The 27,620-nt window shown below is 41.0% G+C and overlaps 1 protein-coding gene and 1 pseudogene across 1 annotated transcript in view; one reads left to right on the top strand and one right to left on the bottom strand.

The window, feature by feature from the left end:
* ERC2 (ELKS/RAB6-interacting/CAST family member 2) overlaps positions 1–27,620 on the top strand; it is a 959,419-nt gene that overhangs the window by 34,640 nt on the left and 897,159 nt on the right. The window lies entirely within an intron of this gene.
* On the bottom strand, positions 18,496–22,340 carry LOC116636654 (annotated as a pseudogene).

Below are 27,620 nucleotides of genomic sequence, written 5' to 3'. Positions count from 1 at the left end.
CTGGTTGGATATTCCACCCTAGATCCTATTCCGCAGGCTCTCTCCAAGGTGCTACTTCTCAGCCACATAGATCTGCATGAATAGAAATACATTTGGGACCACTAAGAGTTGCAATATTGGCATTAGGAATCAGTGGAGTGCATGGATGCACAGTTACCCTTATGTTATCACTTGTGCTTTTTACTTCATGATATACTTTCTTGAATGGAAGAAGAGGGTGGTGGAGTATTATAGACAGCTAATTCTTTGAAATGGTGTGAACCCATAGCCTGTGCTCTCAATGTCACGCCTGTAGACTGACTTGGGGAGAGGTGAATAGAAAAGATTTGGAGTGGATGTTTGGCTGCCACTTGAGGCAACCCCCTTATTAATTTTGTAATAGCCTATGGAGTTGGGGTGGATGTTGGGGGCAGGAGAATGCAACTACTGGAAAGTAAAGTGACCTAATTTTCTCTAAAATTTATATGATTGTCTTTTCTTTGCAGCTCCATTCTATTTACCTGCATGATAGAGATCAGAGAGGGAAAACATGGTAGAGAAGAAGTTTTCAGAAAGTTCATAAGGACTTACGTCTTGCAGTTTGATGCATATAAGTTATTGACTTTTCATATTCCTGGATTTTTTGGTAATTATTAATTTTATATTTCTAATAGATTACTTTTTCCAAATTAGATGTGTATTAAGCAGTTTTGAGACATTTTCCAAACTTGTGCATGGCTAGCCAAGGATCTGCATGAATATAAATAGCATCACACGCTGGGAGATTGTACTCAATCTAATATTTACCCATCTTGTGCATGCAGAAGTGGGACAAGGTCACTGGGAAACGTAACCTAAGAAGTGTAAGTAAACCTGCCTGAGGAGTTTTATGGCTTTGAAGCAATGGTTATGTGATCATTTCTATTTCTGGCTTAACACAATAGGAAATAATTTACTCTAAATCAATATTAGTATGGATTTTTGATGAGTTTTTTAGCTAGTTTCAATGTATGATTTATTTGTTCTCATTTTGAGCCTGTAACTTGAACAGGTCAAGATGGGTCATGTTTCCATGTTTCTTTTATCATTGTTTTTTGTTTTATTTGATTACACTCTAGGGCCATTTCAACAGGGGTCTGTTCTGTTCTAAACTCTGTTCTAAAATGCTCATGTCACGGGGAGTGTCCAGATATGAAGAGCTGTACCAATTGGAAGTGGGTGATAGAATTCATTCTATCTCCTGTTGGGAAGGTGGCGAGGTAGCCACTGTGAAGGGGTGTCCACTAACTATTAAATGCAGCTGCAGTACCTTGAGTACTGGGTGTTTGTGAAATCAAGGGCTCAGCTTTGGAGTGTTCAGATCCATCCAGTTTGCCGATGGGACTTAAATATATTCACTGCTTAGATAGACCTGTTTTATTCCTGTACCTTCTTTCAGACCCCATTCCTTCTGCTACTCTGAATCTGAGATCCATGGATCCCTCAAAGCCAGTTTTCCAAAGCGTATCCAGGGAAACGACACTTTCCAGAGGGGATTTTCCAGCCAAATAAACTTGAGACATGACATACTAGATAGTCCTATCCTGGAAATCCATAATGCATCTGTTATGGATTGAGTTATGTTCCCCACAAAAAGATATGTTGGAATCTTAATCCCCTGTAACTCAGAATGTGATTTTATTTGGAGATAAGTTCTTTTTAGAGGTAATCAAGTTAAAATGAGGTCATTTGGGTGGGCGCTAACCCAATGTCTGATGTCCTTACCAAAAGGGGAAATTTGGACACAGACATAAACATGTACAGAGGGAAGACCATGTGAAGAGGCAGGGAGAAGATGACTGTCTACAATCCAAGGAAAGAAGCCTGGATTCTTCACTCACAGTCCTCAGAAGGAAGCAACCCTGGTGACACCTTGACCTTGATCTTCTGGCCTCCAGAACTGTGAGACAATAAATTTCTTTGTTTAAGCCACCCAGTTTGTGATACTTTGTTATGGCAGCCCTAACAAACTCATACAATATATCAGCATGTGAAATGAAATGCTTTAACTCCTGCAGTTAAAAAAAAAATTTATTAAGGGGGCACCTGGGTGGCTCAGTTGGTTGAGCAGTTGAATGTCTGATTCTTGATTTCGGCTTACATCCTGATCTCGGGGTTGTGAGATTGAACCATGCATCAGGCTCCATGCTCAGTGGGGAGTCTGCCTTGGATTCTTTCTCTGCCCCACACCCCCCCCAAAATAAATTTTTAAAAAAGGAAAAAAAAAATTATTAAGTTTGCTTAGCTTCAGCAAAGACCATGAAACTTTATCTTAAATCAAGCATCTATATATTTAGCAGCTATTGCTGCAGTAATGCTGTATAACAAGGCATTCCAAAACCTATTGGCTTAAAAAGATAAGCATTTACCTCTCCCTCATGTATCTGCAGGTTGGGTGCAACTTAGTTGGGCAGGGCTGGACTTTAGGCTGAAAGTTGGCTTCAAATATGTTCTACATGTGTCCACATTCTCCCTGGGACAGAAGTATTCAGGAATTCATCTTATGGTGGATCATAGATGCCAAGAGTCCAACCAAACCACACAGACAGTTTTAATTTAATTTTATTATGTTATGTTAATCACCATACATTACATCATTAGTTTTTGATGTAGTGTTCCATGATTCATTATTTGCATATAACACCCAGTGCTCCATTCAGTACATGCCCTCTTTAATACCCATCCCCAGGCTAACCCATCCCCAACCTCCCTCCCCTCTAGAATGCTCAGTTTGTTTCTCAGAGTCCATAGTCTCTCCTGGTTTGTCTCCCCCTCCGAGTTCCCCCCTTCATTTTCCCCTTCCTGCTATCTTCTTCTTCTTCTTTTTTTTTTTTTAAAGATTTTATTTATTTATTTGAGAGAGAGAGAATGAGAGACAGAGAGCATGAGAGGGAGGAGGGTCAGAGGGAGAAGCAGACTCCCTGCCGAGCAGGGAGCCTGATGCGGGACTCGATCCCGGGACTCCAGGATCATGACCTGAGCCGAAGGCAGTCGCTTAACCAACTGAGCCACCCAGGCGTCCCTTTTTTTTTTTTTTTTTTTTTTAAACATATAATGTATTATTTGTTTCAGAGGTACAGGCCTGGACACAGACACTTTTAAAGCCTCTGCTTATATCAAGTCAACTCACATTGTATTGCCTAAAGCATGTTACATGGCCAAGCCGAGAGTCAGTGGGGTCAGGGGAATGTACTCCCTGCCAAGTCATTCATATATATATATTCATATATATATTCATATATATTCATATATATATATTCTATTATATATGTTAACATATATATGTTGTTATTATATATATTGTTTAATATATATATTTTAAATAATCTTATTTGTCATAAACTATAAATATTCTTAGAACTAAGGGAATAAAGGCCACACTTTGGAAAAGACTACTTCAGGAGTAGCTCTGGAAACAAGATATTAAAGTTTGAGACCTGTGAAGGTAGATGAACGCTATCAGTGTGGTCAAAGGTTCCTTCAGTGGCTGGGCCTTCCAGAGTATCCTAGTGATGCCTGTTTAATGGCTCAGCATCAGGCTTTTCCCTTTCTATCTCATGTAACTGGCCAATGAAACCCAAGTGGGAGATTCTGGGAAAGCTTTTGTTTTCCTGATAAAAAGAGTAAATGTCACCAGCAATGCTCCTTCCCCCTTCTTCCTGTCTCAAGTGTTGATTTGTTGTCTGGAGCTATGTCAGCTGTGTAGTAACCATGAAAGAAGGCCACGCCAAACACAGAAACTCTGTCCTGCCATCTCTGAGCACTTGCAGCACACAGTGGCTGCCCTCCAGACCTGTAGTCATGTGAGAAAATAACCGCTAGTGGTTTAAGTCCCTGTTTGTTGGGTGGTCTATTACTAGCAGCTCAATATCTTCCTAACTGATACAACAAAAAATTATTGATCACTATTATTCATAATAATTATCAGTCATGATAAGCAGAGAAATAGGTGCATTTCAGTGAGGTGAAGTGAGGTCTTAAAGGACCTTACACATTGGAATGAAGAAACCTACTTACCAATTGTATTGGGCAACACTCCAAAGTAGTGACGCAAAAGCTCCTCAAACCTGTGTAGGTGAAAAAGGGGGATTTATTAGTTCCTGTAATGAAATTGCAGAGAGGTTGAGTGTATGTGGCTGGGGCAAGGAATAGATACGTGAGAAGGGGTTACTGTGACTTGTGAGCCCTTTAGACTGCAGGCATTGGGAGAGGGGCAGTTCTTTTTAGGAACTGAGATGAAGGACAAAGGGTTGCTGTAGGACAAAAACATGTTCATTGTACTGACTTGAGCTGTCCTTAGTCACCCTCTTTCTTCAAATATCTTAAGGGTTCCTAAGTCATATTAAGAGACTGAGGGGTACCTGGGTGACTCAGTCGGTTAAGTGTCTGACTCTTGATTTCTGCTCAGGTCATGATCTCAGGGACGTGGGATTGAGCCCGGTGTTGGGCTCCTCGCTCAGTGGGGAGTCAGCTTGAGATTCTCTCCCTCCGCCCCTCCCCCACCGTGTTCTTTTTCTCTCTCTCTCTCAAGTAAATAGATAAATCTAAAAAAGAGAGACCTGAGAAATTAAGAAGTCAATCAAATGTCATATAGGTATATAACTTTTTTTCATTTCAACTCTTATTTAAAGTATGAGTGTTTGTGTCTTCCCCAATGTTGCATAGGCACACAGATTTAGAACTGCATAATATAAACCAGTTTAGCACCACAGCATAATCTGAAATTTAGAAGGACATGTCCTGAATTTTAGAAGGACAACAACAAAAGTTCACCTTCCTCATCTTGAAATAGTCTTCCTCAGCTCTTCAGAGAACTGTAGCTTTTGTCTACATTTCCAGAAAGGTGGAAAAACTTTGGTCCAGACTTAGGCAATGACCTACTTAGACTGAAACCACAATTTTAAATGGCTTTCATGGGTAGGTGAAAACTTCCTTTGGTTCTGAAGATAGATGAGATGGCTCATAGCCAACAGTTGATTTCTTTGTTTGCTAGAATGTAGGAGAATGATTTGAAGTGAACTACACACATCTTTGTCACAGATGTCAGCTGGTTTTTGCCTCAGTAATCTCTTGCAGTCAGCCCTGGGATCAGCCATGTGCACTGCATTAGTAGCCTTACAGATTTTTATTCCCAGGTTTTATTTTATGAAAGACTTGACTAATGGGGGGAGGAATATAAACATTCCTGCATGCTGGAACTTGGGAGAGCTAAATGATTTCCATCTTCCATTTTCTCTCTGGATCACTTTATTTTGGCGATGGGATAGCAACAGCACACAAGCAACTAAAGAAAACATTTTGGAATATTTCAATGGATAGATTATTTTAGTCTCGCTTGTGCCAAGGCACTTTTTGAAACCAAGCTCTAAAGGGGGAAGGCAGAGGGAGTGGTCACCCTCAAAACATTCACTGCCTGATAAAATTCTCTATAGACAACATCCTCCCAGGATTTTGAGAAGCAAGTCTATGTTGACAGGAGAAAAGTAACAGAGTGATTTTATCGGCCAAAGCAGATGGGGTGGGTTCTGAACCTAGCCTCCTCTGGCCAGAGTGCAATTTCAGTTTCTATAATTAGTTGCAGGTGGAGCTCTTGTGTTGTTGTTTTGGAGTCCACTGACATCTGTGCGCAAATTCCCACCACCCCCAGTTGGCATTTGGACTCAATAAGTGGTTTTGGCTTTGCAAGAATATAGAAAATTGTAGATCTGTTTCACACACACACACACGCACACACACACACAAAGCTGCTGTAAAGGTCAGGTTCTGAAAGCTGTGGAAAGCATTTTCCAAAAGTTTGGGAAGTAGGTTTTAGGCAGAGTGTGGGCATGTAGCCAAGAGCTAGGGTAGCTTGACAAACAGAATTCTGGCACGTGCAATTTCTTCTTGGTTTCTCTGTGAGGCCAGCATTTGATTGTATCTTGGAAGTGATGTGCAGCCATTTTGTTTTCAGTGGGAACATTTTGGAGAGAAAAAGTACAGCTACTTCCTATCTTATAAACCCCCGGCTTGGCTTGTGCTGTCTGGTTTGGCTATGTACACTGCACAAGTTAACTTACTTGTTTTCAGTTGAGGGCAATTTACCTCCCAAGGGACATTTGGCAATGTCTGGAGACATTTTTGGTTGTCACTACTGGAAGGGGTGACATCCAGTGGGTAGAGTGACATCCGGTCACCGGTAGAGGCTAGGGATATTGCTAAACAGCCCAAAGTGCATAGAATTGAGCTCTACATTATCTGGCCAAGAATGTCAATAGCTACAATGATGAGAAACCTTGAGTTAATTGGATGATTACTATATCTTAATTTTTCTTAATACTTTGCCTACACTCAATTCTTTAACTTTGTGAAGTGATGATCAAAATGTATGTATTTATGCAAAAATATTAATATAAAAGGTAAAACCTGATTCAACATTGTGTGGGAAAGAATTAATTGTGAATGATATCTTTTCTTTTTTCTTTTTTTTTTAAAATATTGACCTGGACTCGTAACCATGAATACTTTGATTCTTTTAGAGGCAGACATTTGGTAAATAGAGATTAATCTTTTAAGGAAATAAACAACCCTTTAAGGAAATGAAATCTTCTTTTTTTTTTTTTTTTTTAGAGCGAGAGAAGGTGGGAGGGGCAGAAGAAGAGGGAGAAAGAGAATCTTAAGCAGACTCCACGCCCAATGCAGAGACTGACACAGGGCTTGATCTCACAACCCCCAGATCATGACCTGAGCTGAAATCAAGAGTTGGACACTTTAACCGACTGAGCCACTCAGGCACCCTGAAACCTATTTTTTAAACCATCATTTCTTTATACCTTTACTGGCTTTTTATGGTGTTTTTTGACTATGTCTGACATTGATCTTGAAAGGGAGAGAGAATAAGCATTTTTGAGCTCCTACTATGTGCCAGGAATTTACTAGTTGCTTTCCATGTGAGCTCAACAGCCCTGCAAAACATGTGGCATCCCCATTTTATAGAGGAGAAACAAGACAAGAGAGATTAAATGGCCTGCCGGAGGTCTCACCCTTAGGTAGAGCTGGAATTTGAATCTGGGGTATGCTTAGCTTCAAAAATGTGTTCTTTCTATTGTCTTAAAGGGAAAAACAAATTTGCTTGAAAACCAGGGAATTTGATGTGGAAATGGAAGCCCTAATATAGAGTGGAAGTAGGAATGTGCTGCTTGCCAGTATCTTAAGGATGCTGTCAAGAAGTTATACAGGAAGGACAGAAAGCCAGAACAAGGAAGGGAGCATGTTGTCAAGAGCAACAGAGGAGAGAGGGCAAGTAGGAAGGAGCAAATGCATGCTTGGTCAATTACATGTGCAGAGGAGAATGCCAGAGGAAAACTCCTATCTTGGAAACCCACCCAGATGGATGGGAGGAAGCAACTCCAGGGACTGGCTGGAAAATTAAAACTGTAGGTGGTAGAAGAATGAGAGAGATTATCTCTCAGAATGCTCATTGAAGGTCTGGCACATCTGCTCAGGTGGTTATGACTTTGACAAATTCACTGGATCCATAAAGGCAGGGCTTCAGGAATGGGGAAGTTCTTTATTATGGATTATTGTACTCTAGTGAGGATGGTCTCATTCATCCAGTTAGAATTTTTCCTGAACTTGCCTCTATCTACAGGAATTTCAAGGTACACGGACAGCTTCCTGACCCAGGAGTCCCCTCAACTGGATCCTTTTCAGGTGGTTTCTGACCAGGTGGTTTCATGGGAGTGGTCACACCTATTCAGAATTTGTCTTTGGATTGTTCTCAGTCTTGTGTCTCAAAGTCAGATCTTCCCTTCTTGGGTCCCAGCATTCCTGGTTTCCACTTCTCCCAGCACCTTTCCCCTATGAAACCTCTTCTTTGTCTTCTTTGAGAATCCAGCTCATTTTTTTTTTTTTTACTAATTGATTTAGTCACCACTTATTTAAGGGAAAATGTAGCTGCAAGTAGTAGAGGCCCATTCAAACATGTTGAAGGGGAAAAGAAAGGCATTTACTAGGAACATACAAGAGTTCTTTTCAGACCCTAAGTGTAGATAGGGCAGCCAGGTGTCCTGGGAGGTTGGAATAAAGTTAGTTGGAAAATAATCAGGAATAAAAGGACAAAGTCAGTTGCTCTTATTTTTATCTCATGTCTCTCTTACTTTCTTTCTTGATATCTGTTTTCATATGCTGCTTATGAAAAAGTGGCCACTCAAGGAAAGCATCTTCTCCATTCAGGTGCTTAATAGATACTGCCTAGAGTTGCTTGGTTTCAATTTCAAATTCAGACAACCAAAAATCTGATTGGCCCAGCTTGTTTGTGCTAGGTCCAATCAGCTGTGCCCAAGAGAGTCATGAGAACCACAGTCTTTCTCTCAGCAGAGCTATGGAAAGCCTCTTTCTGAGAAAGGGGCATGATGGGAGATTCTCTAAGGAGGAAGCATGAGGATCAGGTGGTAAGGAGGAAAGGACAGCCCTTACTGGGAAATACCTTTGTGCAACACATAAATGGGAGCTTACCTTATTTCAGTTTTTAAGAAGACCACAACCAAAGAAAGTTAACTACTGTCACCTCTATCTGTAGACAGCTGTTTCAACAGCAACATCAGTAGCCTTTTGGGATCTCCTGACCTTCACACCCACGTTGTCAGTCCCTACCTCTGATTATGCCCATTGGAGAAATTCTAGAAGTGGTATTAACTGACACCAGGATCAATTCATGCTGTCTTATCTTAGTGGACCCATGTAGTTTCTTTATATAATGTCAGATCACATCCTTTATGGAACTTTAAAAAATCTCCACTTTTCATAAACTCCTTTAGTCTTAAAATTCTCCACTTTTCATAAACTCCTTTAGTCTTATTGGAGAATTGGGTCTCCAAAGTGGATGAGACTATGATGCCAGTTATAAACTTTTAGAACTAGGCGTGTTATAATCTGGCATCTTCTATTTTAAGTTACAACAGTTAGCTTGAGTTCTAAAAAGTATTGTCTCCTGAGCATATATTATCTAAAAAGGAGTTGAAAAAAAATTAAAATTCACTGATTCGTCCCTTGGGTGAGATTTCTGAAATATCCATGTGAAGTAATATAAAAGTTCCCAAGGAATTTTGGAACCAGAGAAATAAGTAAATATATGAGATGGAGAGTTGGACAGTGCACATGATGACCAAATTTAGAAATTGCTCAAATTTAGAAATAATAAAGTTTACTTTCTCAAATTTTTTAAACTTCTGTTTGTGGTTTTTAACTTTGGGGAGCCACGTACCCTTTTAGAAGCCAATGAAAACTTTTACATCTTCTGTAGAAAAATGTGTATAACCTGAATTGTGCACAGCATTTCACTTCCTTATCCCCACTCTAACCCCAAGGGCATCTGAGGATATTTAGGTAAAACCTCTGTCTAGATATTGCCACTTAATATTACATATTGCACATGTATTAGGAGTAAGTAGTTCCTGGTAGTTAATGAAATGAATGAGCTCTTGGTAATGTGAGACATGTCTTCAGCTCACTGCTCTTCAATTTTTGCTGAGAAGTAGGGGACATGTGCCAGGATTTTGATGATAGTTAAAGGGTGTGTACATTGGTAGGGTGGAAACTGATAGATGGACAGCACCACATTCACTAAACATATTCAAGTACAATATCTTAGAGGTGATAGATTTTAGTCCACATTCAGGAATAAGTTATGCTGGAAGAGTTTGCCTGGTGTTGGGTGTCATACTGAAGTATATGTTTACATTTTCATTAAGGACTTTTGGTTCATTATGTTTGTCTTGGGGTGCCAAAATTTCCAGTTCACTGCAGATAATTCTATTTCACTTTTTTTTTTTGTGATTACAAGTAAAATTGAACACTGCAAACTAAGTTATGCTGTAGGCATTTGTGATAGTGCAAGGAAAAAAAGAGTTTTGGAAGTTACCAAGTAAGGGTAATTGGGTACCTACTGTGTTCCCAGTAACAGACTAAGGGCTGAAGAAGACTATAAAGTGTAAGACACCCTTACTATCTTGTGAAAATCATTAGAGACCCATTTTTTTTTTTCTACGTAGAGCATAACTAAGGAATAGCAGTGATGTACCTTGATAGTTTACTCTACCTTGGAACTTTACGTGAGCATGAAATTTGGGAAGGAAGAACTTCTTGCTCAATTCTCTTTCTGAGAAGAGCCCTTGATATGAGCTTTCTCTCTTCTGTAGAAGCCTAGCTAGAGTCCAGGAGAGTGGGCACAGCATCTTTCCAACACCTAGATAGTGTAGGGCTTCTGGAAGGGGTTGGGGAGGAGGAGTTGGAGAAAGTCTGCGCTCCTGCCTTTCTCAGGCAAGCATGTGAGTCTGTGAATCACTTTCCCATCTAGCACACCCACCTGACTACAATATGTTCCCTTGATAAGAATAAAAATGATCAGTATAGCTTGTAAAGCACTTCCTACGTATACCCTAAATGAAATAATGATATTTCAAACACTGTGCTGATGGGCTCACATATGGTATCTCATTTAATCCTCATGATGACCCTGTGAAGTAGGTACTGTTAATAATATCACTATTTCGGGATGCCTGGGTGGCTTAGTTGGTTAAGCGTCTGCCTTTGGTTCAGGTCATGATACTAGGGTCCTGGGATCGAGTCCTGCATTGGGCTCCTTGCTCAGCAGGAGCCTGCCACTCCCCCTGCTTGTGTTCTCTCTCTCTGTCTCTCTGTCTCTCTGACAAATAAATAAATAAAATTGTTAAAAAAATATCACTATTTCATTTGTGAGTAAGGCAGGGCTAAAAGAGAGATAACTTGTCCAAGGTTACAGTTAGTAAGTGGAAGAGCTGGACTTGAGCCCAGCCAGACTAACTCCAAATTTGGTCTCCAGTTAGTCAGCCCTGATTGTAGTATGGAGTGGTCAGCTGTGTGTACACAAGGTGATCTTAGGATAGGTGTGGACTCTGCATTACACAACTCGGAGGCCTAAGCCACTGGCCTTTACAACGAGAAAATCATTGCCTTTCCAAATCTCATCTAGTTTTTCTGATGAACTTCAGTGAGTAAGTCTCAACTTGGTACCAGTCTTGACCACCTTCTTCATACCTATTAGGTGTTTCCTGCCCTTACTGTAGGATATGGAGTGACATTCCTAAATGATGCTTATATCGTAATCTGGCAGCCCCAGTTTTACCCTTTGTATCTGATATGCTGTCTGATTAGAGTTTCTGTGAGCAGACTGGTTATGTGGCCTTAGTGGGGCCTGCCTTCTTGAGTCTTGCTTGATTGTCTTTGACAGTGGTTGAGAGTACCAGCTTTGGAGGTGGATTACTTGGGTTCCATTTCCAACTGTGGGACTTCAGGCAACTTTATCTTTATGAAACTGTTTCCCCACTTTTGAAATAAGTGTAATAATAGTACCTGCTTTAGGGGTAAATTTACTGCTAGTGGAGTAAATTTAATAGGACTTAAGTTTAATTGGATTAAATGAGGGAGTTCATGTAAAAAATATTTAGCACCATGCCAACATGAGTAAATATCCAAATAATAGATGATGATAACCATGAGGGAAACCAATCTGAGAACAAAGGTATCACATGGGGAAGTAGAGTGCTAAAAGAATGGCAGAGAAATGGAATCAGAGCCATACCTGAAGATTGCCCCATCTCTGATTTTCCTGCAATTTGTATAAGCCAATTTGAGTTCAGGCTTTGTTACTAATAGCCCAATGCATCTTGACTGATAGAGCCATGAATATTCAGGGCTCTCTGTTTAGAAGCTTTATGGTTACAAAAATGAGGAGATCCCAGCTCCTGCCATGAGAACCTAGTCTAGCAGAGAAAATGCTGTCTCATAAAACCTTGTAAAAAAAGGCCCATAAAAAAAGGAAGAAATTTGTCCCTGCCATTAAAAGATACAATTAAATTGATTTAGGAGCCCAGAGAAGGAAGAGATGAAGGAAGACTTTATATAGGGAAGGTGGCATTAGAGATAGTCCCTGGGGATGGACAACTATTTAAAATGGTAGGTGGGAGCAGGGGTCGGTCATAGGGGGTCCAAGTTCTCAATGAAGGGAATGGCCAAGAGAAACTAGATGACTAGAGATTTATTTCATAAAGCATAGATATGGAGGTAGGGCAAAAGTAGTGGCCCAAGTATTGCGCTTCTATCTAAAGAGGAGAAGGAGAATTTGGCCCTTAGAGATCACTTTTTAATTTTTTCTGAATTAAGAGATGTTATTACGGTACATAATAGGTACAGAGGCATATGTTGGGACAAACTATTTTGTTTCTATGATTTTTCCTATATGTTCCTGGCTCTGTGACGTCCTCTGCCATGGTACAGCAGAAGGATGACTTTAAGAGCTCCTCTGTCGATATGCTAAAGGTCAAAAGGGAAAGGTGCTTATGAACCCAGCAGAAGCTGTGGTTCTGTTGGGTTGCGAAGAGCTTAATTTTCCTTGGCTTGATTCTTTGACATCCCTTTTCTATTATTAATGTGTATGTGTGTGTGTGTGTGTGTGAGAGAGAGAGAGAGAGAGAGAGAGAGAGAGAAAGATGCCATCTCCAAAATGTCATTGTTGGATGTGTAAGTATTGTTATATGCCAAGGAAATACCATACCACAATTTTGGAAACAGTTTTGTTGTTGTTGTTGTCCTGTTCTAAGGGGTGGCTAGGAGAGTTTTCTTGACCAAGGTATTGACCCTTTTAGCTGAATCCAAGCCAGTTCATGTTGTATTGCAGATGGCTGCTCAGGAAAATTTTGGGCCATAGCCAGACTTTTCTCATGCTTAAAAAAAAAGAAAAAAGGAAGAATCACATTACATTTTTCTGGTAGGCTGAATTGAAATATTTTCTGCAGCATGAGATGGAAACTGTAAATTTTTGTATCACTATAGGGAGTAATAGAGAAAAAAGATGAGGATGACTTCCCAGTAAAAGCTGTTGTCTGAATCCTCCGAAAAGGCAGACTCTCAAGTTGCCCAGAAAAGGTCACATGGCTTCCAGGTCTAGATAATTCCACACATTAATCCAACCAGCTAGAAACCTGAGGACTCATAGGAGGTGTTTGATTAATGGATTTTTGTAAACTTTGGCCTGTTTTGCTAATCTTTGTCTACTGAATCAATCTGCTACATAATCTCTGCCCAACTAAAACTCTTACAATGACACTTTAACAGTTTGTACCAAAGGAATGGTCTCTCAAACAAAGTTCTCTAACCCAAATCTCTCCATTGGCTTAGATGTGTTTACCCATTTTCCACTAGAGGTGTCACTGGTGTCCCCCAAGAGGGTCAAGCAAGATGATGACTGAATGGCTGAAATGGATCAAGTCAACAAATATGAAACTTCTACCATGTGCTGGGCTAGGTGCTGAGAGTATAGTAATAGACAAAATTTCCTGCCTGTATGGAGCTTCCATTCTTGTGGGGGAAGCAAAAGGAGTCAAGTTTTGGGCTTGAGCCACTGGGGAAGGCTGAGGCCAAACAGGCTTAGTATGCGGGGAGATCAGGAGTTTGTTCTTGATCATGTTTTGTTGCAAAGCCTCATTCATCCAAGTGGTGATGCTAAGTAGGGATGTGGGTTTGGTGGAATTGGCTGTGTTGTGGCCTCTGCTAGAACATTATGGAGGTGGTGAGAGTAGATATTGGGCTGCAGTGGGTTAGAAGTGGTAATGTTGATTTTTTATATTCTTTCTGCAGGTAGCTTGGCTTTGAAAATGGTAACTGGAGGGATGCAGAGTTTGGGGAATCTCCTCACCAATATGTGACACATTTGACCATATTCTTACCATGCAGGGAATGGGCCAGTAGAAAAAGGGTTATTGGTGAAACAAAGTCTGAAAGGGGAGGGAGAAGAGGAGTTCAGCTGTGAGTAGGTGGCGAGGTTTCCTCAAACCCAGGGAAGAGCTGGTCAGGAATGGTCCAGATAAAGAGACAATAGGTATGGAGTAAAAGAAGATTAAACCTAAGGAGATTGCTTGGTTTAGTGAAAAGAGAATGCTCCAGACTAGGAATTAACTTAGATTTCACTTTGATGCAAAACAGGATGAGATGTTGGCCAAATCACCTCCTATCCCTGAGTCCCAGTTTTCCCTGTTGCATCACTGTATTGAATAAAATTGTCTCAAAGGCTCATGTTGGCTAACACACGCCACAGGTTTAAGCTAAATTTTCAGGGAAATTAGGTGTACCCCGGTGGCAAAAGAGTCGTGTGTGCAATTTGATGGGACCATGTAGCTAGGATGTGGCAGGTGTGGTTGAAATAGGAAAAGGAAGGGGTGCCTGGGTGGTGCAGTCTTAAGCGTCCAACTCTTGGTTTTGGCTCAGTTCATGATCTCAGGGTTGTGAGATTTAGCCCCACGTTGGGCTCCATGCTCAGTGGGGAGTCTGCTTGAGATTCTCCCTCTGTCCCTCTCTCCTGTGCTCTCTCTCTTTCAATAAATGGGTGAATCTTAAAAAAAAAAATAGGCAAAGGAAGACATGTTGGTCGTCAGTATGATGTGTTGGTGGTTTTATTCAGGTGCTGCTGATGGGGCAATTTGCTTGCTGTAGGATGACACAGCAAGCCCAATACTTGGCTTGGTGGAGACAGGAGCCACCAGCATGTCCCAGGAGACATTTTACAAGTAAAGGCTAATTTTACTTTTGCTGTTGATGGCATTTCTCAGCTATACTAATTACTATCCTGATAGAAACACTTCAGAAATATACCCTGTGCTCCCAAGAGTGCAGAGGAGTAAAGAGGTTGTTCTTAAATAATCCAAGAAGAGGTTTTACCTGTGGATTCAAGCTACAGTGCTTCCTCAGTCATGGTTTTCTTAGTGGAAGATGCTCTGGCTTAAACAGAATTTCTGTGTTTGCCTTACTTTTAGATTTCAGAGTATGTGATCTATTTCCTATTCAACATCAATTGCAAATAAAATTATTGTAGGAAGGAAAATGATAGTTATGAATTAAATGTTGTATATCAGGTTTTTTTTTTTAAAAGATTTCATTTATTTATTTGAGAGAGAGAGAGCATGAGCCAGGTGAGGGGTGGAGGGAGAAGCAGACTCCCTGCTAAGCAGGGAGCCCGATGCTGGGCTTGATCCTGGGACTGTGGGACTCTGGGATCATGACCTGAGCTGAAGGCAGACACTTAACTGACTGAGCCACCCAGCCGCCCCATGAATCTCAGTTTTTTAAAAAGGTATATTGTAAACTTGGGAATTATGTTTTGCTTTCTTCTCCTTCTCCTTCTTCTTCTTTCCTCTTCTTCTCCTCCTCCCCCTCCTTCTCCTTCTCCTTTTCCCCCTCCTCCTCCTTTGCCCCCTCCTCCTCCCCCTCCTTCTCCTCCTTCTCCTCCCCTCCTCCTCCTTCCCCTCCCCTCCTCCTCTTCTCCCTCCCCTCCTCCTCCTCCTTTTCTTCTTCTCCTCCTCCTCCTTCTCCTTCTTTTCCCTCTTCCTCCTCCTTCTTCTTCTCCTTCTTCTTTTGCTTTCTTCTTTAGTTCCTTAGTAAATATCTGGCTGTCCCTCCATCCATCCATCTACTTATTAAAATAATATCCCTGAATATAGTAATTGTTTAGTAAATAGCTGTTGAGTAAAATGCACAAGTATATACAGAGCCAAGACCTCTTGGGCTTGGTGAAGTCAGGAGGCCTGGATCTAGTCCTCACTTTGCCATAATTTGGCTGTGTGACCTTGGGAACTAGTTGCCAGCATTATAAAACTGGGAGACTTCATGTAAAACCTGGATTTCTGAATTTTTTCAACACTGGGCACATCTGGTAGCCCTGAACCCAGTGAGCTGGAGCTAAACAGTTGTTGCTTACCTTAGCTGGGACGTTGTCTCTCCAGGTTCCTCTAGGCCACACCTTGGTTGACAGGTATACATTTTTAGTTTGAAGGTTAAATGGAGAACATTTTCAAATTTAAGATGTTAATAAGATATGAGCATCTTTGGGTCTCAGAGACTTGGATGAAAATCCTGACCCTACTGTGAGAGGGGTGGCGGCATCATCTTAATACTCCTCGCCTGTAGGAGTTTATCAGCCACCCACCCAGTCTTGGAAATGGGAAAGGACCTCCTTTTGATATTTGTGGAAGGAGAAATGGGTGAAGTGTGTCATGCATTGGTTAATTCTTGAAAGTCAAAGGCAATTAACATGATTATGGGTGATGGTAGAAGTCTGGTGCCTGGCCTGGAGTAAAAGGGATCAATCATGTTTCCCAAATGACTGGAACAAAAAGGAAGAGAAAAGTATTAAAAATTCACCATAGATTAAGGTCTCACCCTTTATGCTAAGAAGGCAGATGCTGAGGCCCTTTTAGGGAATTTGCTTTGCAGGAGAGGAGCTGCCTTTGTTTGCTTTTCTGATGACTTGGATTTCTACAGCTGCTCATGGTTCTTGAACTTCCTGGAAAAAGTACAGGCAGATAGAATTGTGATGAAATCAGCATCCCAGCCCTATGTTTCCTAAGGACACTGTTGATTCCAATAGTATTTAGCTTAATTCCAGCAGCTGGCTTGGATTTTATATTGGGATAGATATGACAAGGGGTGTAGTGTGTATTTGTGTGTGTGTGTGTGTGTAGATCCAGTGCTATAATTAGAACAGGATAACCATTACAAAAAATTGATGGCTATTTGATTTGGGGGAGAAATGGCTTTAATTTCCCCAAGTGTTTCATTTTCTTGGTATTCTTCAAATGTGCATTATCATTCAGATGACTAATAGGAAGTTCAATACACTGGAGTACACTTTATAATGAACATTATTATTCTTTGAAAAAATTGAGCTTATTGTACACTTCCATCAGAAGGTAATATGAAGTTGTTAGGAGTTTGGGTGGGGTTTTGGTGTCTGAATGCTACTGTTCTTTCTGCCCCTATCCAGGGTCTGACCAAAAAGGGATATATACCTACAGCCCATCAGTCAAAAGAGAAACATGGTATGGCTTTATTAATCCCCGAGGATGGGCTCAGTATCCCTCCATGCAGGGATTTTTTTGACTAGTGAGAGAGCTTGCCATTCCCTCCCCATTAGACCTCCAGATGGCCATGCCTGCTGCATGTTGACTCCATATAGCCACCATGCTCAGGGGGAAATCAAGGTTAGCAAGAGGAGGTTCTGCTGTGCTTACCACATGGATACCCAGAAGTGAAAGGGTAAAGGAAGATGGGCAGGGCCCCGTCCGTCCAGACAGGGAAAGCCCTGCTTGCTTTACTGGTCCCCTTAGCTGGAAAGTTGGGTGGATGGCAGAACTTTTGGGTGGATCGCAGAACTGCCTAAGAAGGCTGTGTTTTCAGCAGTGGTCACCGTGGGAGAGCAGGAAGCAGATGAGAGGTGTGGGGCCGCTTGCTCTTTTGGGGCTGCACAAGTGGAAAAGAGGATGTGGGGCATGGCTGTGTTCCTTTTGCTAGCACCCACATTCCAGTCAATGTCCTGGTCACTGGTCAATCATATTGGCACTCCTTTTTGGGAGTGGGGCCAATGAAGACTGTCAGAGCGGTGTAAGTCAAGGATGATGGACATTACCTTTTGATGTCTAACACCTTCATAAGAAATTGGGAAATAAGTTTTGTCACAAATTTCCACACATAATGATAAACCCTGCTAATGTGTCTATCAGGTTTTTTTTTTCGCTAGGCACTCCCATATTCTTGATTTTATAATTTGCCCTTTATCAATTGCTAAATAGATATTAGAATAACATAACAGTAATAACTATATTTATTGAGAGCTACTGCATACCAGTCACATATATTGACTCACTTGTTCCCCAAAATAACATAGTGAGGTAGTTGTCATTTCCATTCTCATTTTGCGGATGAGAAAACAGAGGTACACAGCTAGCAAATGGCAGAACAAGGACACCAACATAGGTGGTCAGGTTCTAAAGTGCATATATACTTCTGTCTCTGGAAGAGGTGGGTTAAGAAGAGGATGCTGGCCCAGGAATTGGGAGACCAGCATGTAGCTTAGAGCCTGGCTTGGCTCTGCCACAAACCTGTTGTGTGATTGACAGCATGTTAATGAACTCCTCATTTTGAACCTCAGTTTCCCTGACTATAAAGTGAGGATGTGATTTCTATTCAGGGTTTTTGGGCACAAGACTCACTGTATTAGCTTCCTGGGGCTGCTGTAATAAATTACCACTAACTAGGTGGCTAAATTTCACAGCAGAAATTTATTCTCTCACAGCTGTGGGAACCAGAAGTCTGAAATCAAGGTGTGTGCAGGGTTGGTTCCTTCTGGAGGCTTGAAGGGAGAATACATTCCTTGCCTTTCTCTTAGCTTCTGTTGGCTGCCAGGAACCCTTGGCATTCCTTGGCTTGTAGACACATCACTCAATCTTTGCCTCTGGCTTCACATTACCTTCTCCCCCGTGTCTCTGTTTCTCAAATCTCTGTCTGTCTTCCTCTTATGAGGACACTTGTCTTTGGATTTAGGGCTTGCCCTAAATCTGGGAAGATCTCATCTCAAGATCTATAACTTTAATTATATCTGCAAAGACTCTTTTTCCAAATAAGGTCACATTCACAGATTCAGGAGGTAAGGACTTAGACATATCTTTTTTTTTTTTTTTTTAGAACATCTTAAATTTTTAATCCTTTCTTTATAGGTTACCTAGACCACTTTTGATTAAGAAAACTGTAGAAAGTTAGTAACTGCCACAAGCAAACGCCAGGCGGTGGCCCGTGTCAATTTTCCACAGGGTCCTGCTTTGCGGGGTGTCTGAAGGCGTTGCTCGGGGTCTCTGCTCACACTCGCTGGGATCGGTCGCGGCAGAGTTTAGTCCACAGGTCGCTTCTCCCCGTATTTCTTTGTAAACTCTTCAGTGTTCTTACAGAATTTTTTACGGTCCTTAGAGTATTCTTCAGCTAGGTCAGCCTGAAGTGGGTGCTCGGGCTGGGGGTCGTTCACCAGCGCTAGGAGGGACTGGATTACTTGGTCGGTTTTGGTTGCTGGCTTCCAGTTTTCAGCACTAATTACTGGCAGACAGACCTGCCCCTCATTGATGTTTGGGTGATAGATCTTTGTTTTAAATGGGATCTTCGGTGGTTTAAATGGGTACTCTGCTGGAGAGTTGATTTCGATTCTGAAGGCCCCCTTATCAAATGGAGGGTTGTCAGGAACAATAAGCCTTGCCAAGTCAATAAATTAGCTTCATCAACCTGGATGTTAGGGAAGTTTTTCATTCCACATTTGCGGATTTCTTCAAGCTCCTTCATCAGCCTCCTGCTGGCTGCCATCTTGGATCTGGTGCTGCTGCTTTCCCCAGGACTTAGACGTATCTTTTTTGAGGCCACTGTTCAACCCACTACACTCACAATCCAGCTTTTTATCTGCTGCAATATGACAATGACAAAAGATATTGGAAAGGAAAGGATTAAAGCTAGGTAATGGCTAACACCTCCTGGGCAGATTGATGCAGTGGGTAAGAACATAGTATGTGGAGTCAAGACCCCTGGTTTCAAGTAATGGCTCTGCTACAGTCAGCCGTGTGACCTTGAACAAGTCACTGAATGCCCCTTGGCCTCAGTTTTCTACTCTGTAAAATGGAGCTAGTAATAGGAACATTACAGGATTATTAAGTGAATGACCGTAAAGTGCTTAGAACAATGTTATGTTAGTGTTAGCTGCTATTATTATTGTTGTTGCTGTTGTTATTTCCATTTAGAAGTTAAGTTTATGCCCATGATTTTAATAGAGAAATAAATTTTACAGGGATGCATTTAAAATATGGCAAGGAACAACCCACAAGTATGCTATTTTTCCACCATATTTTAAATTAGGATGTCCAAATGTGTCTGAAATGTGAGGATTATACTTTCCAGCATGCTGAAACAATTTTTGGCTTAATCTTTTAGACATCAAATAAGCTGAAAACGGAGCGTGGCTGTGCTCACACTGGAAGAGGCGGGCAAGCAGATGGAAGGTGGCTGAGGGAGCATTTTGATGTGCTCATGGAGGAGGCGTTAATATTTCAACATCTTTCTTGTTATTTACAGATAATTTTTATGATAAATTTTCAGAGATGCTCAGTTTTTTTTCCCTTTTCTCTGAGTGGCACAGAGTTGTAGCAAATCAATCTTTTAATAAGAAGCTGAAGAACTTAGCAGTCTCCTGTGTGGAGACTGACTGCAGTTCGATTTTTGTATCTAAAATGAAGTTTAGTTTTCTGGATCCTGATTTTATTTTCTGTGATAATTCAGTGCCTTGCAAAATTCACCCAATAGCCTAGAGTCAGCAGGAGTGATTATTGGCCTAAGTTTTGTTTTAAAAATAGATGAGCTAATTGCTTTGTATTAATATTATATTCCTATTCTATTTTAAGCAAAGAGGAGACAGAGTTGAATAAGAGAGTCCATAAATTCTTCAAAGGCGGATTTGTAGTGGAGGATGATCTTCAAATAAACCATCACAACATAGTATATGATAGGTGCTCTGATTGAGGTGTGCTAATTGCTTGAAGTAGTCAAGGAGAAGTCTTCCAGAGGCAGATACACCTGCATTTAAATTTTGCCTCTAAAATAAAAATCGGCCACTTAGTCTCTCTTTGAGTTTCTATTTTCACATCTGTAAACTGGGGTTATTTTACTATTTTTCCAATAGTGAGGTTTAAATGAGATAATATACACAGTGCTTAGCATGAAGTTGGCCCATGGTAAGTGTCCAGTAAATGTTAGTCATTATTACTAGAGGAATAAAGTATCATGGGAAGAGCTGTCTATGGAGTAATTTTGTTAATTTATTCATATGGCTTGATATTTCTGTATCACATTGCATGGTACATTTAATGTGTGCATGCTTTAATACCTGTCTTTAAATCTTTCACCAAAGTTCATTTACTAAGTTTATATTCTATATCACATGGACATAAAATCAGTTTGCTCTATATATATCCTGAAATTTGACATTTTGGATACAGCTTTGCACATAATTTTTTAAAAAGCCATCACTCTAATTACAGGCACTGATAGATACTTAGACATTTGAAAAGGATATTCTGTTCCATCTATAGGGAACAGAGCCTCACTCAGACCAACTCGAGTAAATGAGGCTCTGTTTTAAGAAAATAAGAATCAGTTAATCATAGTGGTTAATAGTACAGACTTTTGAAGTCCCAGGTCTGCCCATTATAGCTTTATTATGACTTTGGGTAAGTAACTCAACTTCTTGGAGATGCCTCTTCAGGTATAAGCACGGGGATAGTGATTCTTGCTTCAGTACATGCTGGTGAAGACAATGTGAGTTAGCATGGAAAGCCCCTAACGCAAAGCACAGAGTAAGTGTTTAATAAATGATATTATTACTCAAATGGTATTAAGAGGGCTAGATTCTTCCAGAAATCTGATGATAAGAACCAAGGTCTAGCTGGGGCTTGGAGTTGAGAACACATGGGCACACTAGAGGCAGAGGAATAAGGGCTTTAAATATTTACTCGGGTTCTGTTATTAACCTGTCTTCTCCACAGTTACTTTTCGGTCCCCGCGCACGTTTCTCCTCACCTCTAACTGGTTTGTTCTTTTCACTGTCCGGGTTAAGTTCCCTGCGGAATCTGATGGGCTCCTCTAAATGCCACGCCCCCTGGGTGAGCCGGAGGCTTGCACTAGGCGCTGTCTCAGGGTGCGGGCTGGCCATGGATTGGATGTGCTGGGGTCACGTGCCAGCCTCTGGACCAATGAGCAAAAGCTGGTGGGTCCGGGCCGCAGAGCCCCCACGCCTCCTCTCAGCTAACAGGGATCAGAGCACTGCGAAGAGTGTGTGAACCCGCTGGTAAGGATTTTGGTGACTTGATTGGTACATCACATGGCTGGAAAAGTTCGTGAATCTGGAGGTGCGATGTGGCCCGGCCGGCCCGCACGCTTTATCCTGTTCCCGTCCCTTCTGTCCCTCGCACACCCACGGCCCTCGCTTCTCAGGCATGGCCGCAGAGTGGTGCTTAGGGCCTCTGCCTGCATTGCTTCTCCCACCTTAACCCACTCCTCCCGCAGGAAGAGCGGGCTTCTGTCCCCCCAGGTTCCAGCTCGACGGCACCTCCTCAGAGAGGCCCGCCTTCCTGACGGTGTGTGAAGGAGCCTGCCAGCCCTACCTCACCACCCCGTTTAGTTCTGTCGCGCATTTAACCAGTTTCCTTGTTTGCTTATTCCCTTGTTACCTGTCTGGTAATAGGTACATCGAGTCTGTTCCTCACATATTTCTAGAATGCCTCCATCGGAGCAGGGACTTGTCAGTACATTTGTTTTCAAAGAATGAGCATGAACTAAGGTATCTACCATGCAAATACAATAAATGAGCTATGGCTGCCCTGGCATTGTGACCACTATAAAGTGTGTGTGTGTGTGTGTGAGAGAGAGAGAGACAGAGAGAGAGAGAGAGAGAAGGAGGGAAGGAAGGAGGGAGGAAAGGAAGGAGGGAAGGAAGAAAGGAAGGAGGGAAGGAAGGGAGGAGGGAAGCAAGGAGAGAAGGATGGAGGAAAAGAAGCAAGAAAGAAAAGAAAGAATCTCCAGGGAACCTCATTGTGCCTTTTTCCCTTTCTTAACCCAGATTACTTGGGTTCAAATCTTGTTTCTTCCACTAGGGGCCTCCAGTTGTGACTCCTTGGGCAAGGAACTTAGTCTCTCTATGCTTCAGTTTCTCATCCATAAAATAGGGATAATAATGGCACCTATCTGGTAAGACAGTGTGAAGATGAAATTAACTGAATCTTATAAAATGCTGAAGCAGAGACTGGTACAGAATAAGGTAGCTCCACCCACATTAACATCTGTTAGGGTGAAGTGCTGGGGAGCTGTTGAGGTTACGGTGATGAGTTGAGGACTGGGATCTGTGGCCCACCAAGACTAGTGGGGTGAGGTGGACATTATTCCTTTACTTGCACAAAAATACATCATTATAAAATATGTGATGCTCTGAAGGATGTTCAGGGTGCTATGAGCAGTATAAATGCAGGAACCTCATTTGGATTTGCCCCGGGGGCTGGTCAGGAAGTCTTCCCAGCTGAGGTGACATTTGAGCTACAATGTGAAGACAGAGAGTAGGGTTTAACGAGGCCAACAATGAGGGGGTAGCTGGCGGTGCAGCAATCGTGTCTGCAACGCCTCCAAAGTGAAAGACAGCATGATGGGAGAGCAGGGAGTTTGGGAGATGACTAGTGATGAATGATATCTCATGTGGGTATTATTCTCATTTTGTAGAGAGGGAAACTGAGGCTCAGGGGCTGTCTACTCAGAGTTTCATTCCAGGGTGTTGCCTGGGCTCCATTATAGGGATTCTGATTCAGTTGGGAATCAGAATTGGGCTGTACACTCTAATGTGCAACTGGGATGGGAACGGCTGCTCTTGGCTTGTTAGAAATGCAGACTCTCAAACCTCAGCCCAGATCTAGTGAATCGGACAGAACCTGCATTTTAACAAGATCCCCGGGTGATGTGTGTGCACAATGAAAGGAGACGCTCTGGTTTGCACATAGACTCACCCAATGTTGGTCAAAAGCAGTCAGTTTCTTCATTCTGTTCTCAGATATGTTGATTCAGAAGGTCAAACATAGGGCCCAGAAATCAGCATTCTTAAGAATGTAGTTCAGAAGCAGTTGATCTAAGACCAGATTTAAGAACATGCTCTTGAGAATGTCAGGATGGGAGTTGGGATAGGAGTAAGACCATGAGAAGGATGTGGACTTGAACTTAAACCTGAAAATGCTTCTGGCCTTATGAAGTCTGGGGCCTCCCTTCGGTGAATCCATCTGCAGAATTCAAATACTTTTTGAACATCTAAGCTTTAAATAAAACTTGGGAAAAGGGCAGTGGTCACACTAGGGATACTAATGGCCTATTAAATTTGAGGGTTGGTTGAAGTTGTTGAGGGTAGCAAGATTAGTGGTCTGGGTTCCTCTGGAATAGTTTTTATCAGCTCCTGAGACCAATTGTTTTATGTGGCTCAGAATAATAAAAAGACACTTATCCTGTCTGTCTTAATTTTCCAGATGGCCTCCAGGAAAATTTCCAAGCAGAAATCACATTTATTTAGTTCAGGAACCTACTGGGAAGATGATATAGTCATAGCAAAAGCCAAATTCTCATTGACTTTGAACTTAATGTTTTTCTGAATTATTGTCTCTCTAGGTTTTTAAAACTTTACTTTTTTCTTTTCAGGACTCTTCTGAATTTCTGTGACTTTGATTTAACTTAATTGTCCCCTTGAACTGTGTAACTAATGAAATTAAAAGGTAATTTGATAATGACTTTTTTGAAAAATGCATGCTCTTTAAAGGTGCAATTAATGTGGATTTAGTTTGATTTTTCTCCTCCCCCTTTCCCATAAACACAATAATAAGCTAGTTGGGGGAAATTTTGAATATCTCTTACGTGCAGTACACCCTGCTAGGCACTGTGGGGTATGAACAAGATTGGCTAATTTTGGGGGCTCAGTGCAAAATGAAAATGCAGGGCCTTGTTAAAAAATTATTGGACAACAGACATTAAACCAAACATGGGGTTCTTCTAAGCCTGGGGCCCTATAAGGCTCCACAGGTCATACCCATGAAGTCAGCCTGGGTGTGAGGTCCTGGGGTGTCCAGTTAGGAGTCACAGTCATATGGAGAGAGCAGAATCAACTGTACCTTGGCTCCTTTTTGCACCTCCCTGGGGCAGTAGACCCTCTCCTCTCTTGAGGAAGGAGGTAGAGTATCCAGGAGCCCACATTGTTTTTTTTTTTTTTTTTTGGTGAGATGGATATAGTCACATATAATGAATAAACACATACCAGTGTTGGAATTTTATTTATTTTTTATTTATTTTTTATTTTTTTAAAAGATTTTATTTATTTATTTGAGAGAGAGAGAATGAGAGAGAGAGAGCACATGGGGGGGGGGAAGAGGGAGAAGCAGACTCCCTGCTGAGCAGAGAGCCTGCCAGTGTTGGAATTTTAAATGGGTACCTGTTTTGTAATATGAAATTGGTAAATGTGTATTGCGAGTCTTAAAAATATTCTTATCCTTTCACCAATAATTCCTCTTCTAGGAATTATATGCACACAAAGTAAAAAGATGTTCATCACAATTGTTCTATTTTAAATATTAACAAAACATGGGAACTAACCTAAATATCCAACAGTAAAGGATATCTGTATTATCATATTACTAAATACCAACCAGACTTTTAAAAACTGAAGAATATTTAATGACATGCGAGTTGCTGTATCTTATGCCATATATTATAAATAAATGATCACTGATACTTCCCCTTCAGTCAGCCTTGATAATAGACATCCTTAGATATTGTAGGGACAGTGACATTGCTCAGGGCTACTGCCCAGTCAAGATTGATTCATTCTTTTCTAATCATCAAATGTGTCCACCACTTGAACTCTGGCCTTTTCTGCCTAGTTTCCCACCATCTATCCATTACTTTGGCTAAAGTAGATGCATTTGTATTTGCACTTCCCTTGTTCTGCACCTTTGCTTGGTTGGCCAAGACTAGTCTCTAGATATCCCCACCCACATCTTGAAATCCTATCAATCTTTCAAATAGAATTACAAATTCTATTCTCTCTGAGAACTTTTTTCCCCCTTCTAATTATCCCAGCCAGAAATTGAGTGGTTCCTCCTCTGATACTTTTTGTAGCGTATTTTTTTTTAAAGATTCTTTTTTTTTTTTTTTAAGATTTTATTTATTTATTTGACAGAGAGACAGAGAGAGAGGGGAACACAAGCAGGGGAAGTGGGAGAGGGAGAAGCAGGACTCCTGCTGAGCAGGGAGCCTGATATGGGCTCGATCCCAGGACCCTGGAATTATGACCTGAGCCGAAGGCAGATGCTTAATGACTGAGCCACCCAGGCGCCCCTATAGTTTATTGATTATATTGCTTATATAGCATGCTCTGTATATTGCTTTCTATCATAATTATTGGTGTCCAAGTCTTCCCCCCCACCACTGGATTATTAGCCCTTCAAGGAGGAGATCTTGTATATCTTTGAATCACCTAAGTCATCTCCCTCGTAAGAGTCATTTGATATGTAATCTTCTAGTGCATATGTTCAATTAATTGCATGATGAGGGCAACATGAATAGGAAATTTCCAAGGATTACACAGAAAAGATATAGCAAAATGAGAAACAGATAGAGGGGGCTATAAAAAATTTAAAACTCTAAAATTGAATTAATGGAAGAATAAAAATAATTTTAACTTATTTGAAAAATAAGAGGCCATCTCATAGGTGTTGTCATATGTCTAGTGTTTTTCTTCATGGGTACATCATTCATTCATCTATGTGGAATGTGTTTGTAAAATAAGGAAGAGAACATTATAAGACTTAAAAACAATTGAGTCATTGATGTAAGTAATGAGATATTCTGTGGGTAAACCACATTTTTGCAGTGTAGAGTTGATCCCATCACAGATACAAGTTAAGTGTTAAGACTACTTTTGTTTATTTGTTTCATTGTAAATGAATATATCTTGATGAAAAGGCAGTCATTTTGGTTGACCTAATTTGGGGACTGGATAGAAAAGAGAGTGTCATGCTTTTACTATAAAGTATTGGTAGTGAGAGAGGATTTCGGAAAAATTAGCTGGTCTTCAATTTTTAAAACAATATAAATCTAATATAATTTTTTTTTTTTTTTTTTGCTAGAAAAATTCTATTGGTTTTTGAAGCAACACATTTTGGAGTTAGGAAGTGATTTCAAGTATCAGTTCAGTTAGGCAGATTAATGACTGGGTTAGAAATATACCTAAGAATCTCAATTCATATAGGCAGGGGGAAGAAGATTCTGTGGGACTCTAGGTTACTATTCTGGATTTCCTCCTGTTTAGTGTTTGGAAGAAGAAATAAGCATGCTTGTCAAGTTTTCAAAGTTGGATGAAAAAATTGGGACACATTAGGAACTAGGTAGTTGAAACCAAAAGATAGAAGCCAACAAGGTTAAATTTAATATAGATAATTGTACATTTCTGAAAATCAATTTAAACAAGCATCCGTAAAAGTTTATGAAATGGGGCGCCTGGGTGGCTCAGTTGGTTAAGCAACTGCCTTCGGCTCAGGTCATGATCCCAGGGTCCTGGGATCGAGCCCCGCATCGGGTTCCCCGCTCAGCGGAAAGCCTGCTTCTCCCTCTCCCACTCCCCCTGCTTGTGTTCCATCTCTCGCTGTGTGTCTCTCTCTCTGTCAATTAAATAAATAAATAAAATCTTAAAAAAAAAAAAAAAAAAAGTTTATGAAATGAGTGACTTCACTGCAGTTTCATGAAGAAGGCAAGGAACCTATTGGCCACAAGTTTATTACATGCCTCTAGTGTGAACTGATGGGAAATTACTAAATAAGGACAAAACTAATGCACACTGAGACAACATTGAAAGGAACCTGATATTCAGCTCAAAGATGGTGATGTCTCAATTTCAGACCTCTCCTGAAGCACAGCCTCACCTTCTGTCCTTTATAGATAAGAAGATGATAGAGGGCAGTGAAGAGTTGGATCAGTGGAGATTTGGAAACTAGGTCATATGATGAAAAGCTGAGGATGTTTAGTTTGGAGAAGTAAGCACTTGTGGAATGAAAGCACTTTTGATAACTGACCTCAGATGTTTTAGTCTCCCAGTGCAATGCTTCTCAAACTTCTGAGTGCACGTAAATCACCTGGGGATTTTGTTAAAATGAAGATTC

Source organism: Phoca vitulina, unplaced genomic scaffold (assembly GCF_004348235.1).
Source record: "Phoca vitulina isolate PV1807 unplaced genomic scaffold, GSC_HSeal_1.0 scaffold13, whole genome shotgun sequence".
Lineage (NCBI taxonomy): Eukaryota > Metazoa > Chordata > Mammalia > Carnivora > Phocidae > Phoca > Phoca vitulina.
Note: the sequence above shows the minus strand (reverse complement) of the source record. Positions and strands in the feature narration are given on the sequence as shown.